At 41.2% G+C, this 15083-nt stretch overlaps 1 protein-coding gene across 6 annotated transcripts in view; it reads right to left on the bottom strand.

Annotated features, from left to right (window-relative positions):
* PRICKLE4 (prickle planar cell polarity protein 4) overlaps positions 1-15083 on the bottom strand; it is a 185074-nt gene that overhangs the window by 55952 nt on the left and 114039 nt on the right. The window lies entirely within an intron of this gene.

Genomic DNA, 15083 nt, shown 5'->3' with positions numbered 1-15083 from the left:
CTTTCCTTTTGGGGTTTTCAAATCTTTCCCACCGGGCTGTGTAAACTTGCAATCTGAGGTCTGTAGTGGATAGGCACTGACAGACACAAAGTACGGTACACTTCTCTAAGTGATGTGGCCACTAGCCTTCGATCAAATTAAGATGTTCTTTTGCATATTAATACAGGAAACATAGCTGCTGCAGCTGAACAGGTTTAAGGTCCTATACAGAAAAGGTTGGAAATGGGCTTTAAAGGGTTTTCCAGTTATAGGAAATTGATGGCCTAACCTAAGGATAGGCCATCAATATCTGATCGGTGGGGCTCAGACTCTCGGTACTCCCGCCGATAAGCAGTTTTTAAAATGCTGCAGTGCTGCCTTCCTTTATTCCTTACCTGCTTCACTTGTAGTGGCCTTTCACAGTATTCGACTCAGTTTGCAGGAACCCATGATCTGAAAACTGCATTTGTTCTAGGTAATAGGCCAGCAATCTAGCAACAATTATTAGACGCCGGCGCCTGCTTCCCGAAATTCCTGCTGACATGATAAAAGTGTCCTCACTGGTACATCGTAGAAGTGAGGTCCTCCTGTGTGTGCGCGCGCGAGGGATTACCTCAGAGCGGCTCGGTGGAAAGACCTCATCCCTAGAAACCACATATGCAATTAGGTCTACCCAAAAGGGTAAAATCATTCTGCAGACTAAATCATGCTTCAAACTGAACTTTAATAACTGTCGGATATTTCAACCCATAACTGTATAGTTATTCGTCATAACTAGAATATATTTACTGTTTTTTTCTATAAATATATCTTTATCATCAACTATTGAGGTCTTGTCCCTCAAGGCATCACTTCTTGATACCCAAAATATTTTAAAGGGCTGTCTGCTTAGGATTCCTGGCAGTGACTATAATAAAGCGCATAATTAACAATACTTGAGGGACTACCAGGAAATTAACATCAAGGATGGGAGGGAGGGCGCTGTTGCTAGGTGGCTGGTCTATTCTCTAAAACAAATACAGCTTGAAAATCATAGATTCCTGCAATATGAGTTTTGTTCTTCGGGAGGTAGCCACCTAGCACCAGCTATTTGGTAGAGTAACACACACCTGGTAAGAGCTCTCAGAAATCGTATCTGCTCTAGGTCAGAGGTTCTCCAGTAGTGTTTAATAAAGGTCCTCTCTGAATTCCATTCTTAGGTCATGAAAGAAATTCCTTTAGCCGATGCCACAGAGGAAGCGGGGCTTCTAATGGAATGCGCTTTAAAGAGACTTGTGTCTATACCTGCGCTTCGCATAGCAAGGAGTATCCCACCCCTAATGGTATTGGATGTGGCCTTCCTAACTGGTTGCCTTGAAGTTACAAACAAAATTAGTAATCTCTCCTCGCAATGGGTATGTCCTATTCAGATAAAATTTTAACGGTGTCACAACAGAGAGGGATGAATCAGCCAGATCTTCCAAGAGATTGGTCTCTATAGGACTTTTATCAGTATATGAGTTCTTGGTACTTCCTTTTAAAATAATATAAGCTCTAGGGGTTTGTGAGAGCCACAGCTCCACTACATGGATGAAGTCAACTATTGGTCTAGCAGCAATAGCAAGAGCTAAAATACTTGCTAACTTTATGCCAACCCATGTAAAGACATACTGGAGGAGTCACAGACTTGGCTTAACCCCTTAAGGACGCAGCCTTGTTTTGGCCTCAAGGTTCAGAGCCCATTTTTGAAATCTGACAATTCTCACTTTATGTGGTAATAACGTCGGAATGCTTAAACCTATCCAAGCGATTCGGAGATTGTTTTCTCGTGACACATTGGGCTTTATGTTAGTGGTAAAATTTGTTCAATATATTCAGTGTATATTTGTGAAAAATGGCAAAATTTATAGAAAAACAGATGGTTATACACCCCAAAATAGTTACTAGTTCACATTTCCCATATGTCTACTTTAGATTGGCATCGTTTTTTGAACATTTTTATTTTTCTTGGACGTTCTAAAACTTAAAACAAACAGTGTCAAAAATATTTTAATATATCTTTATATGTGTGAACCTAAATTGCTGTTGTCACTAAAGCTCAAAGATCTGCTAACAACAGCCAACAGGGGGGATGGCTATTCTATTCTAAGCCTCCTGGTTTATGACTGCATTTCAGCTGTTACAAAGGCAACGTGAGAAAACGTGATGACATTGTATTTCTTATGGCTAAAGAGAAGTACTAAATAGGAGATGGGAAGACTGGACATTACCATATGTAGAATGTTCATGCTTTGCAAGTATGAGGATACCCCCTACTCTGATTTTCTTATAAATAAAGATGGATCCGCCCCCTAGGGCAGAGATTGTTTGAACACCAACCCATGCATGTTATTGTCTCTTTGGCCGGCCACTCTCTGAACCTCCAAGAGAGAATATCAATTAATTTGGACCTCATAGACAAATGCAGAAAAGGTCCGAAGTTAACGGACATACTAAATTCTGCATCAACATTACTTAGGGGCTCTTGTCCGGAATTCTCAACACAGATCGAAGGCGACAATCGAAGGTGGATGACGGCTAAGATAACGGAGAACTGCACACAAAACAGGTGAGTAAGAAATGTTCTTCTTACTGTGCACTACTCTCTGGTTTTAGCTGCCATCCAGGTATTGTCTCTTTTGACTATTTGGGATCCATGAACACAATTTCTCTATGAGCTGTAATATGTATGAATTATAGGAAAAGGTGAGTGAGTAGAAATAAATCTGTGAGAGGCTGAGTTAACCCCTTAATGACCGGGCCATTTTGCACGTTAATGACCAAGGATTATTTTTTGTTTTTTCACGGTCGCATTCCAAGAGTCGTAACTTTTTTTTAATTCCGTCTACATAGCCGTATAAGGGCTTGTTTTTTGCGGGACGAGTTGTATTTTGTAATTGTACCATTTTTAGATGCTTATAACATATTGGTTAACTTTTATTAACTTTATTTTAGGAGAGAATTGAAAATAAGCAGCTATTCCAGCATTAATTTTCACGTTATAAATTGACGCCGTTTACTATGCAGCGTAAATAACATGTTAACTTTATTCTATGGGTCGGCACGATTACGGGGATACCAAATATGTAGGTTTTATATGTTTTTTCTACGTTTGTACAATAAAAAGCCTTTTAGAAGAAAATTACTTGTTTTTGCATCGCCGCATTCCAAGAGCCGTAACGTTATTATTTTTCCGTCGATGTGGGCGTATGTGGGCTTGATTTGTGGGCCAATGTGTAGTTTTCATTAGTACTATTTTGGGGTACATAGGACTTATAGATTAACTTTTATTTTATTTTTTATGGGGGGAATGGGAGAAAAGAGAGAATTTTGCCGTTGTTTTATGCGTTTTCTTTGGACGCCGTTCATCCGGCGGTTTAATTAATGTGTTCATTTCATTGGTCAAGTTGTTACGATCGCGGGGATACCATATATGTGTATGTGTGATTTGTTTTGACAGTTTTACTAAATAAAACCACTTTTTGGGACAAAAAAGTAGTTTTATTTGACTTTGACTAATTTATTTATTTATTTTTTTCACAAACTTTATTTAACTGATTGTCATCAGGACACTTCACTATGCGATCTATTGATCGCATATATAATGCTTTGGTATACTTAGTATACCGAAGCATTATTGCCTGTCAGTGTAAAACTGACAGGCAACCTATTAGGTCATGCCTCTGGCATCGCCTAACAGGCAGATGCTGAAGACAGACCTGGGGGTCTTTGTTAGACCCCCGGCTGTCATGGAAACCCGACGGCGACCCGCGATTTGTTTGCGGGGGCGCCGATCGGGTGACAGAGGGAGCCCCCTCCCTCTGTCAAACACATTAAATGCCGCTGTCACTATTGACAGCGGCATTTAATGGGTTAAACTGCCGGAATCGGCGCGCGCTTCGATTCCGGCTGTTGCAGCAGGAGCCAGGCTGTGTATAACAGCCGTGCTCCTGCCGCTGATCGCATGGGTACGCTGTCAGTACCCGCGCGATCACAGGACGGAAATATCCGTCCTCCTGCGCGAACTAGCAGCTGCTGAGGACGGATATATCCGTCTTTCGGCGTTGAGTTAAGGGAGTGTTTGTTTTCTGATCGCAAGACATACAGAAACAACCGAATACCGAGAGAACACTAAAAGGCCTGTCCAAAGTGTTCCCTCCGGTCCCTGGGTTTAGTCTGTATTAAGATCAGGTTGCAAATTGATCCTTGCAGAAGTGACAGGTACCCATCCCCGCCCAAGTGATTGTTAGGACTTTCGCGCATCCAGACTGTGACCCACAGGCGGCGCACCTGGCTGGAAGTAAGTATGTATGTGGGCTAATCCACGAACGCTCGATCTGAATGAGTTGCTGATTATTAAGTAACATCTCTGTAACTAGAAAGTTTATAGAATATCCATGGGCGCCTGAGACCGTGACATAGTTATAAATCACACCCATCCCATTAAATACAACATAAAGTAGGTTAACGTACACTGCACCAAGGGACTTGCAATAATTGTGATCTTGTTGACAATAGTTATTTGGCTGCTGTTTAGGAGACAGGACCAGACACGTGGTTGCCCTACTGACAGACTAAATATAGGATTTATCAGAGTGCATAGGGTAAACTCCCCAATGACAGACTAGAAGTAGGCCCAGGTTTTAGCAGAGTGCATAGAGAACCCCTACTGACAGACTAAACATAGGAGTTAGCAGAGTGCATAGGGACTTCAGACTCAAAGTGTGCCCAAGTTGTAGAGCATAACACCCAAGGGGCAGGATGGGGACAAACAGCAGCAGATATTGTTAAAAAACCGATACGGAGAAGGTGCAGTCTAGAACCTGGAGAAAATAACAAAAGGCGGGAATGCCCAAGCAGGGAGTTCAGTTATAGTAGATGGGATGATTTCTTGAGGTGAGGGGCCATGGATTAATAGACAAGGTTATAGAGAACAGCTGCGTAAACGTAAGAAACCCACCACAGTCACGATGGTCATGCTAGTCAAGCCAGACCAAGAAATCCAAAAGATTCCTCAAAAGAATGGTAACCCCCATGACAGACTAAAATATTTAGCAGAGCGCATGGGGATATCTGGGAGCTTCTGTACATGCACCCAAAGTGCTGGCCAGCCAAGAGCAAGGTTTAGGGTGGGGGTAAAACAGCAGCAGATATTGTTCGGAAACTATGCGGGGAAAGGTTTAGTGAAAAAAGCTAGAGAAAATAACGTAGCAATCGAGAAAGCCCAAGTGGGGGAATCCTCATTTATACCAGATGGGATGGTTTCTTGAGAGATGGGCCCGGATTAATAGACAGAGTTGCAGAGAACAGATAGAAATGATTGAACGTACCAGAAAAAAACAAAACAAAAAAAAAACCACAAGGAAACAGTCAGTAAGCATTAACCAGCATCTAATTCTATAGATCGTGACATTCCAGTAGAAAAGAATGTGCCAACGTATAATTATGCTATGTAGTTTTATAAACCAAATGTTTACAGAAACAAGGTTTCCAGGGGTGACATGCGATCAGTTATTAGCCATACATTGAGAGAAAGGCGTCATCTGAAGTCATAAAGGAATCAATTAACTCTTCACTTCCTAAAAAGGAAACATTGGGTGAAATGTTCAGTGATTATTGATAGACGTGGATTAGTTATTGGCTAGAAATAGAGTCAACGCCAATAGGATCATTTTTAGGCCTCAATTACACGAGCGTGTGCGTTTTGCGTGCGCAAAAGGCACTTGACAGCTCCGTGTGTCATCCGTGTATGATGCGCGGCTGCGTGATTTTCGCGCAGCCACCATCATAGAGATGAGGCTAGTCGACGTCAGTCACTGTCCATGGTGCTGAAAGAGTTAACTGATCGGCAGTAACTCTTTCAGCACCCTCGACAGTGCATTCCGATCACCATATCGAGTAACCTGTTTGAAAAAAAAAAAAAGAGGTTCGTACTTAGAGAACTTCCCGGCCGTTGCCTTGGTGACGCGTCCTTGGTGACGCGCCTCTTGACATCTGGCCCCACCTCCCTGGATGACGCGGCAGTCCATGTGACCGCTGCAGCCTGTGTTTGGCTTGTGATTGGCTGCAGCTGTCACTTGGACTGAATTGTCATCCCGGGAGGTCAGACTGGAGGAAGAAGCCGGGAGTTATCGGTAAGTCAGAACTTTTTTTTTTTTTTTTAATACACGTTCACGTATATTGGAATCGTCACTGTCCAGGGTGCTGAACCAGTTTAACTCTTTCAGCACCCTGCACAGTGAAGGTCTCCTGCCGGGTTCGGTCAAAACGAGTTCGGCCGAACCCGGTAAAGTTCGGTTCGCTCATGTCTAAGACACTCCGTTCGGATGTTTGTTAACAGAGAAGCACGTGGTGCTTTTCTGTTTACTTTCAGTTTGACAGCTCTTGCGCGAATCACGCAGTTCACACGGAAGTGCTTCCGTGCGACCTTCGTGGTTTTCACGCACCCATTGACTTCAATGGGTGCGTGATGCGCGAAAAACGCAGATTTTTAGAACATGTCGTGAGTTTTTTTTCAGCGCACTCACGCTGAGCAAAACTCACGGACTGTCTGCATGCCCCCATAGACTTGTATAGGTCCGTGCGACCCGCGTGAAAAGCACGCGAGTCTCACGGACGTATATCACGTTCGCGTAAATGAGGCCTAAGTGTAATGACCATGGATTGTAGTAGTGAGATTGATAAAGTGAAGATTCTTATGTATTTCTATCCAGATCTAGTTAGAATATACTGTATATCTGTCCTAAATTGTCACTAAAGAAATTTCCTCTCGTTATAGGAGTTTTCCAAGACATTTTAAACTTTACTGTAAATTTCTCATTTTTGGTTTATTTAACAGTCATTTTAATAATTGCATGGAATGTCTAACAAGATATATTGTTAATATATAGTAACCGTGTTAGACTAATATAACTAATAAGAGAATAACGTGTGTTACTTACAAGAGCGGGATGTCTCAGATATTCATTGAGGAATGACCATGAAGATTATAGTTCATCGGATGAATAATCCAAGAATAATAGGAGTTTATACACAGTCATTCTGGTTATATACTTGTTTTACCAAAGGTACACACAAAAGGTATACATGTGTGAGATTGGATTCTCAGTATTGAGAGTGTCTGGGAACAGCTGGTATTGTGAGTGACTGGTGTGTGTGCAGAACTATTTTTAAAGGGAAATGGTTTCTTTGAAATCACCACATAAGTGATTGACAAGATTTTTTTATGTCATTGTTACATTTTAGTTTATTTGATATTAAAAAGTTTCTATTGGCATATGATGACATAGTGCACACTGTTTCATCATTTGTGTTAGATTGGTTTATTTAACCCCTTCCCGACATCCGCCGTATATATACGGCGCTGTCGGGAGGTGCTTCCCGCAAAGCGCCGTATATATACGGCGCAGTGATGGTGCGAGCTCAGAAGCAGAGCCGGCACCATCACCGCGGGGTGACAGCTGTATTATACAGCTGGCACCCTCCTGTAACTGCCAGGACCGGAGCTATTCTCCGATCCGGCAGATTAACCCCTCAGATGCAATCGCTGGGTTGCTGTGGCGATCGGATGCCAGAAAATGGCGTCCGAGTCTGCCTTGTACGGGAGCCGATGAGGACCCGCCTGCGGCGTGTCCTCATAGGCTTGCTGTCAGTGAATAACTGACAGCGCTAATACACTGCACTACGTATGTAGTGCAGTGTATTAGAGTAGCGATCGGGGCATCAGGCCCTCATGTCCCCTAGTGGGACAAGTAGAAAAAGTAAAAAAAAGTTAATAAAAATGTGGTAAAACAATAATAACACACATTTCAAATAAAAATAAAGCTAAACTGACTTTTTTCCCATAGTAAGTCTTTTATTATGGGAAAAAACGTAAAAATAAAAAAAAACTATACATAATTGGTATCGCCGCGTCCGTAAAGACCCAAACTACAAAATTATTATGTAATTTATCCCGCACGGTGAACACGGTAAAAAAAAAAACATGAAAAACAGCGCCAGTATCTTTGTTTTTAGGTCACATTTCCTTGCAAAAAATGCTATAAAAAGTGATCAAAAAGTCACATTTACTCCAAAATAGTACTAATAAAAACGACAATCCGTCCCGCAAAAAATAATCCCTGACACCGTTTCGTGCACGCAAAAATAAAAAAGTTATGGGTCTTAGAATATGGCGACACAGAAAACAAATGATTTTATAAAAAAAGTGATTTTGTTGTGCAAAAGCCGCAATACATAAAAAAAAACGATATAAATTTGGTATCGCCGTAATCGTATCGACCCGCAGAATAAAGCCAACATGTCATTTAGGGCACACTGTGGATGCCGATAAAAAAAATAAAAAACTATTCCAGAATTGCTTGTTTTTGGTAATTTCCTTTACCAAAAAATGAAATAAAAAGTGATCAAAAAGTCGTATGTGTCCTAAAATGGTACCAATAAAATCTACAGCCCGACTCGCAAAAAACAAGCCCGCACATCGCTCAATCAACTGAAAAACAATAACGTTATGGCACTAGTAATGCGGTGATGAAAAACATCTCAATGCTCAGGCCGGAGGGGAACATTCCTTCAGTTTCAGGGCCCTAGTATTGAGGAACTAGGAAGGTAAGGGACATAGCACATCCGCTGGAAGCGAGGGCGCCCGTATTATACCAGCGCAAAACTTTCCCAGTAATATTTCCCAAACTACGAAGGAGAAAAAGTCCCCAAAAGGTGCAGAGCGTTACAGAAGGGGGATAAGAAAGAAAACCGTTTCAGTGCGACACAGGCCTGCGCATAACGGATCGCTTCACAGCGTAACACACATCTATGGATAATTGCATTATTTACCCCATTATTATACCCTCTTATTATGCCCAGATGTACTCCGCACAGATTACATATACCCCTGGTATACTCCGCACAGATTACATATGCCACCACATTATAAACGGAAATACCAGCAAAACCCCAAACAGAACTATTACCAAGCCAAATCTATGCTCAAAATGGTGGTCTTTCCCTTCTTAGCCCTACAGTGTGCCCAAACAGCAATTTATGGCCACAAGGCATTACCACACCCGGGAGAACCCGCTTAACAATTTATGGGGTAAGATACTCTAGGGGCACAACATCTTGGGCGGTGAATGGGCAAATCAGTGGAGAAATTGCAATTTTCACTTTGCACAATCCACTGCGTATTCATTTCTGAAAAACACCTGTGGAGTCTAAATTCTCACTACACCCCTTGATAAATGCCTTTAGGGGTGTAGTTTCTAAAACGGGGTCACTTTTGTTTGGTACATCAGTGGTTTTGCAAATGCAACATGGCGTCCACAAACCATTCCAGCAAAATCTACGCTCCAAAAGATAAATACCGCTCCTTTTCTTCTGTATGCTCCCATATATGTAAACAGCTGATTATAACCACATATGGGGTGTTACCGTACTCGGGAGAAATTACTTTACAAATGTTGGGGTGCTTTTTCTTCTCTGTTCCTTGTAAAAATGAAAAATGTGTATCTAAAACTACATCTTGTCGGAAAAAATTTTTTTTAATTTTCATGGCTTAATTCTAATTAATTCAGCAAAAAACTTTGGGATCAAAATTTTCACTATACCCCTAGATGATTCCTCAGGGGGTGCAGTTTCCCAAATGGAGTCACTTTTGGGGTGTTTCCACTGTACTAGTACTACAGGGGCTCAGCAAATACGACATGACACCCAGAAACCATTCCAAAATCCAAATGGTGCTCCTTCCATTCTGAGCCCTACCGTGTGTCCAAACAGATGTTTGTGACCACATGTGGGGTATTGTTTTACTCGGGAGAAGTTGCTTTACAAATGTTGTGGTGCTTTTTCTCCTTCAGTCCTTGTGGAAATGAAAAAAAATACCTAAACCTACATTTTCTTTGAAAAAAATGTAGATTTTCATTTTTACGGCCTACTTACAATAAGTTCTGTAAAACACCTGTGGGGTCAGACTGCTCACTGTACTCCTAGATAATTTCCTCATGGGGTGTAGTTTCCAAAAAGGGGTCACTTGTTGGGGGTTTCCACTGTTTTGTCCCCTCAGGAGCTTTGCAAATGAGACATGGCCTCCGCAAAACATTCCTGCTAAATTTGAGTTCCAAAAGCCAAATGGCGCTCTTTCCCTTCTCAGCCTCACCGTGTGTCCAAACAGCCGTTTATTACCACATGTGGGGTATTGTTTTACTCGGGAGAAATTTCTTTACAAATTTTATGGTGCTTTTTCTCCTTTAGTCCTTCTGGAAATGAAAAAAAAATTAGCTAAACCTACATTTTATTTGAAAAAAAATGTAGATTTTCATTTTCATGGCCTAGTTCCAAAAATTTTTGCAAAAAAACTGGCCGGTCAAAATGCTTGCTACACCTAGATAAATTCCTCGAGGGGTGTAGTTTCCCAAATGGGGTCACTTTTGGGGGGTTTCCACTGTTTTAGTTCCACTAGACCTGTTCAAAGCTGACATGGTACCTAAAATATATTCTAATAAAAAGGAGGCCCAAAATCCACCAGGTGCTCCTTTGCTTCTGAGGCCGGTGCTTCAGTCCAGCAGCACACTAGGGCCATATGTGGGATATTTCCTAAAACTGCAGAACCTGGGCAATAAATATTGAGTTGCATTTCTTGGGTAAAACATTCTGTGGTACAAAAAAAATGGATTTGAAATGAATTTCTGGAAAAAAATAATGAACTTTGTAAATTTCACCTCTGCTTTGCCTTAATTCCTGCGCAATGTCTAAAGGGTTAAGAAACTTTCTAAATGCTGTTTTGAATATTTTGAGGGGTGCAGTTTTTAAAATGGGGTGACTTATTGGGGGTTTCTAATATCTAAGGACCTCAAAGCCACTTCACAACTGAACTGGCCCCTGTAAAAATAGCATTTTGAAATTTTCTTGAAAATGTGAGAAATTGCTGCTAAAGTTCTAAGCCTTGTAACGTCCTATAAAAATAAAATGATGATCAAAAAACGATGCCAATTTAAAGTAGACATATGGGGGATGTTAATTAGCAACATTTTTGTGTGGTATAACTGCCTGTCTTACAAGCAGATACATTTAAATTGAGAAAAATGCTAATTTTTGAAATTTTTCGCTAAATTTTGGTGTTTTTCACAATTAAACACTGAATGTATCGGGCAAATTTTGCTAGTAACATAAAGTCCAATGTGTCACGAGAAAATCTCAGAATCGCTTGGATAGGTAAAAGCATTCCGGAGTTATTACCACAAAGTGAAACATGTCAGATTTGAAAAATGAGGCTCAGTCAGGAAGGTCAAAAGCGGCCAAAGAGGGAAGGGGTTAATAATTGACATATACTAATTAAGGAAAGAAATATTTAGCAAACCTCTTATAAGAGTATCCTTTCTGTTTAATGATGGTATATACACAACACACAGAATATTTTATGAAATTAAACTGCAAAAAAGATTACAGCATTCACAAGAGCTTGCTGCCACGTTTCTAGTGTCAGATTCCTGTCCAGTCAATCTTATAGTTTGACATCCTTGCAGCAATGTAGGTTGTCATTTGATATAAGTCTGATGGACAGATTGAAGTGGATATGATGATATGCTAAATTTTATGTGTGCTGCACTCTATGGGGATTGCACTGAGGGGAGGACCTCACACCTCAGGCATTATTGTGTGCAGTCCTGTGCTCCTTCTGGGCACAGGATAAACAGACATAGGAGGCATGTCTGTGGCCCCGGTGACTGTAAAAAAAAAAATTGCAAACCGCCCCTAAACCCCAGTTGAAGCAGTGCCCTCTGAGCCTCCCACAGTTGAAAAGTCTTGATAACCAGATAAGACAGTATTTGGAGGCAGGGGTACTGAAGAAATGTGTATGTTCTTATAATATGCCCCTCTCCCTAAGAATGCAAAAAAAAACAAAAAACAATAAAACTTTGTACCTTCCGTCTTGTATGTGTGTAGTAGAAGCTGCTCTACTCAAAGAAAAAAAGACAACAGACATAGTGCTAGGATTAGCTTACAGTTCTCAGGGTATCTCGTGCTGTTAGTGAGATTCTTCATCAAACACACACTAAGCACATGTCTACTAAGTAGAAGACCAGTCTCATCACCCCATATAGAACTAACCATACAGAGTATGAACCCTACTACATTGCTTTCGCAGGGTTCAACAGAGGAGGAAGAGAAGGATATATGGTCAATGAGGGACTTGAGAGGGAATGGGATAAGTCGCAGGAAACAGCAGACAGTGAATTTTCAGCCTGGTGGAAAGTTGATTTCCCCCCATATTGGATTCCCCAGTACACAGATCACCAACATAATTGTCCTGAATTAATGACAAAGGAGATGAGAAAAAAAAAAAAATGTAACAAAGGATCCAATATCTAATCCAGCTTTTGAGTTTCTTTTGTAGATGGTTCCAGGTACCACCATGAAGGATGCTACAAGACTAGGTATGCTGTCACCACCGAAACAGAGGTAGTAAAAGTAAGAACCACTGCCATCCTCCGTGTCAGCACAGGAGGTGGAGGTACTCGCTGAGGTGTGTAGACTGGCTGAAGGTAAAACTGCAAATATATATACGGACTCTAGATATGCTTTTGGTATTGCACATGATTATGGCCTAATCTGGAGGAGCAGAGATTTTGCAGGATCATGGGTAAACACATAATGTTGAGAGAGTGAAAGAACTGTTTTAGGCTCTGACACTGCCAAAGCAGGTAGGTATACGTAAAGTGTAAGCGCTTACTAAAATGCAAGCTACACCCGAAGCAAGGGGAAATAGACTTTCAGACGAGGCTGCAAAAGCTGCGGCTCTCACGTCCCTCAAAGAGGAGGACATAGTATTCTTAAACCGCATAGCATCTGCTCCCATAGACATGATAATATTAAGTAGATTACAAAGTCAAGTCACAAAAGAAAATGGACAGTGGCAGACAAAAGGTGCCAGTGAAGGGGAGGATGGAATTTGGAAGGTGGGTAACAGGATGTGCCTACCCAGAGTCCTCTTCCCCATGGTAACCCAACTAATGCATGGACCAACGCATGTGTCAAGAGAAGGAATGTGTGCAATGGTGACCAAAAGAGGGGTACCCCCAAGTTTCAGCAAGTGCTGCTTCCAGATTTGTCCAGAGGTGCATAATATGTGTCTGCCTTAACATAGACAAAACTGTGCAGGTTGCAAAAAAGCATATGGTAAAGGCAGACTTCCCCTATCAGCGATTGCAGACTGACTCAGTTACCAAAGGTGGGACAGTATGAACATGCACTGGTCTATGTAGATCTGTTCTCCGGGTGGCCTGAGGCATGGCCAGTAACAAGTGCCACAGCAAAAGTAAAAGATGGCTCTCAGAAGTGGTATGTAGATATGGGGTCCCTGAGACAATAGAAAGGGATAGAGGAACTTACTTTACTGGAGAGGTGCTCCAAGAAATCTTGCAGGTCCTGGGCATAGAGCAGCGTTTCACACCCCGTATCCCAAGAGCAGTGGGAAGGTAGAAAGGTTGAATGGGACTTCTAAGTTAATAATCCAGAAGGTCATGGCTGAAACCCATAAACCCTGGACTGAGTGCCTGCCCATTGCACTCTGACCTCACCCGTTATGTGGGAGCTCTGAAAAAACAGCTCACGCAGATGTATAAATATGTTTATGATTCCATTCCAGATCCTAAGTGAAAGGAGGACATTGTTTACAGCCAGGGGACTGGGCGTGTTTAAAGAGACACCGTAAAGCAACACAGCCGCACTGACGTCCGTACCAAGTCCAACTCCCAATTTCCACATCCGTTAAATTGGAAGGAAAGAACTTGGAAACACGCTAGTCACTGCTGAAAGGTCCTCAAATCATGATGTTGAACTATGGGTCTCGTCAAGCTCCAGCTGACCACCATATTTCTGGTCATCTCTACTTTACCTATTGTCTAAAAGATGAGCTAGAAGAAGAGTTTAACCCCTTAATGACGCAGCCACTTTGACCATATGACAGCCTCATTTTTTAAATCTGACATGTGTCACTATGTGGTAATAACTCCAGAATTCTTTTAACTATCCGAGCGATTCTGAGATTGTTTTCTCGTGACATATTGTACTTTATGTTAGTGAAAAGATTTGGTCAATAAATTCAATATTTATTTGTGATAAACACAAAAATTGAGAAAATTTGCAAGAATTAGCATTATTCTAAATTCAAATGTATCTGCTTGTAAGACAGATCGTTATACCACACAAAATAGTGACTTGTTAACATTTCCCATATGTCTACTTTGTTTGAATCATTTTTTGAACATCCTTTTATTTTTCTAGGACGTTACAAGGCTTATTATTTTAGCAGCAATTTCTCATATTTAAGAAAATTTCAAAAGGCTATTTTTACAGGTACCAGTTTAGTTCTGAAGTGGCTTTGAGGGCCTTATATATTACCAACCCCCACAAATCACCCTATTTCAAAAACTGCACCCCTTAAAGTATACAAAACAGCATTTAAAAAGTTTAACCCTTTATGCGTGTCACAGGAATTAAAGCAAAGTGGAAGGGAAATTTGCAAATGTCATTTTTTTTTTTTGCAGAAATTCCATTTTTTTTTTTTTTTTTTCCTGTAATACTAAAGGTTTTTACAAGAGAAACACAACTGAATATTTATTGCCCAGATTCTGCAGTTATTAGAAATATCCCACATGTGGCCCTAGTGTGCTACGGGCCTGACACAAAGGCCCCAGAAGCAAAGGAGCACCTAGTGGATTTTTCAGCCTTCCTTTTCTTAAATTATATTTCAGGTACCATGTCAGGTTAGAAGAGGTCTTATGGTGAAAAAACAAAGGAAACCCCCCAAAAGTGACTCCATTTGTGAAACTACACCCCTAGAGGAATTCATCTACGGGTGTAGTGATCATTTTGACCCCCCCCCCCCCCAGCTTTAGGTCAAATTGTTTCATTTTCTCATCAAATAGAGAAAAAGCACTGTGACATTTGTAAAGAAACTTCTCCAGAGTACGGAAATACCCCATAGGTGGTAATAAACCACTGTATGAATACACATCAGGGCTCAGAAGGGAAGGAGCGCCATTTGGCGAGCAGATTTTGCTGGATAGGTTTTTCTGCACCATGTCGCTCTT

The sequence above is a fragment of the Rhinoderma darwinii genome, chromosome 2, assembly GCF_050947455.1.
Source record: "Rhinoderma darwinii isolate aRhiDar2 chromosome 2, aRhiDar2.hap1, whole genome shotgun sequence".
Taxonomy (NCBI): Eukaryota; Metazoa; Chordata; class Amphibia; order Anura; family Rhinodermatidae; genus Rhinoderma; species Rhinoderma darwinii.
The sequence above is the reverse complement of the archived record's forward strand: the minus strand, read 5'-3'. Positions and strand labels throughout refer to the sequence as shown.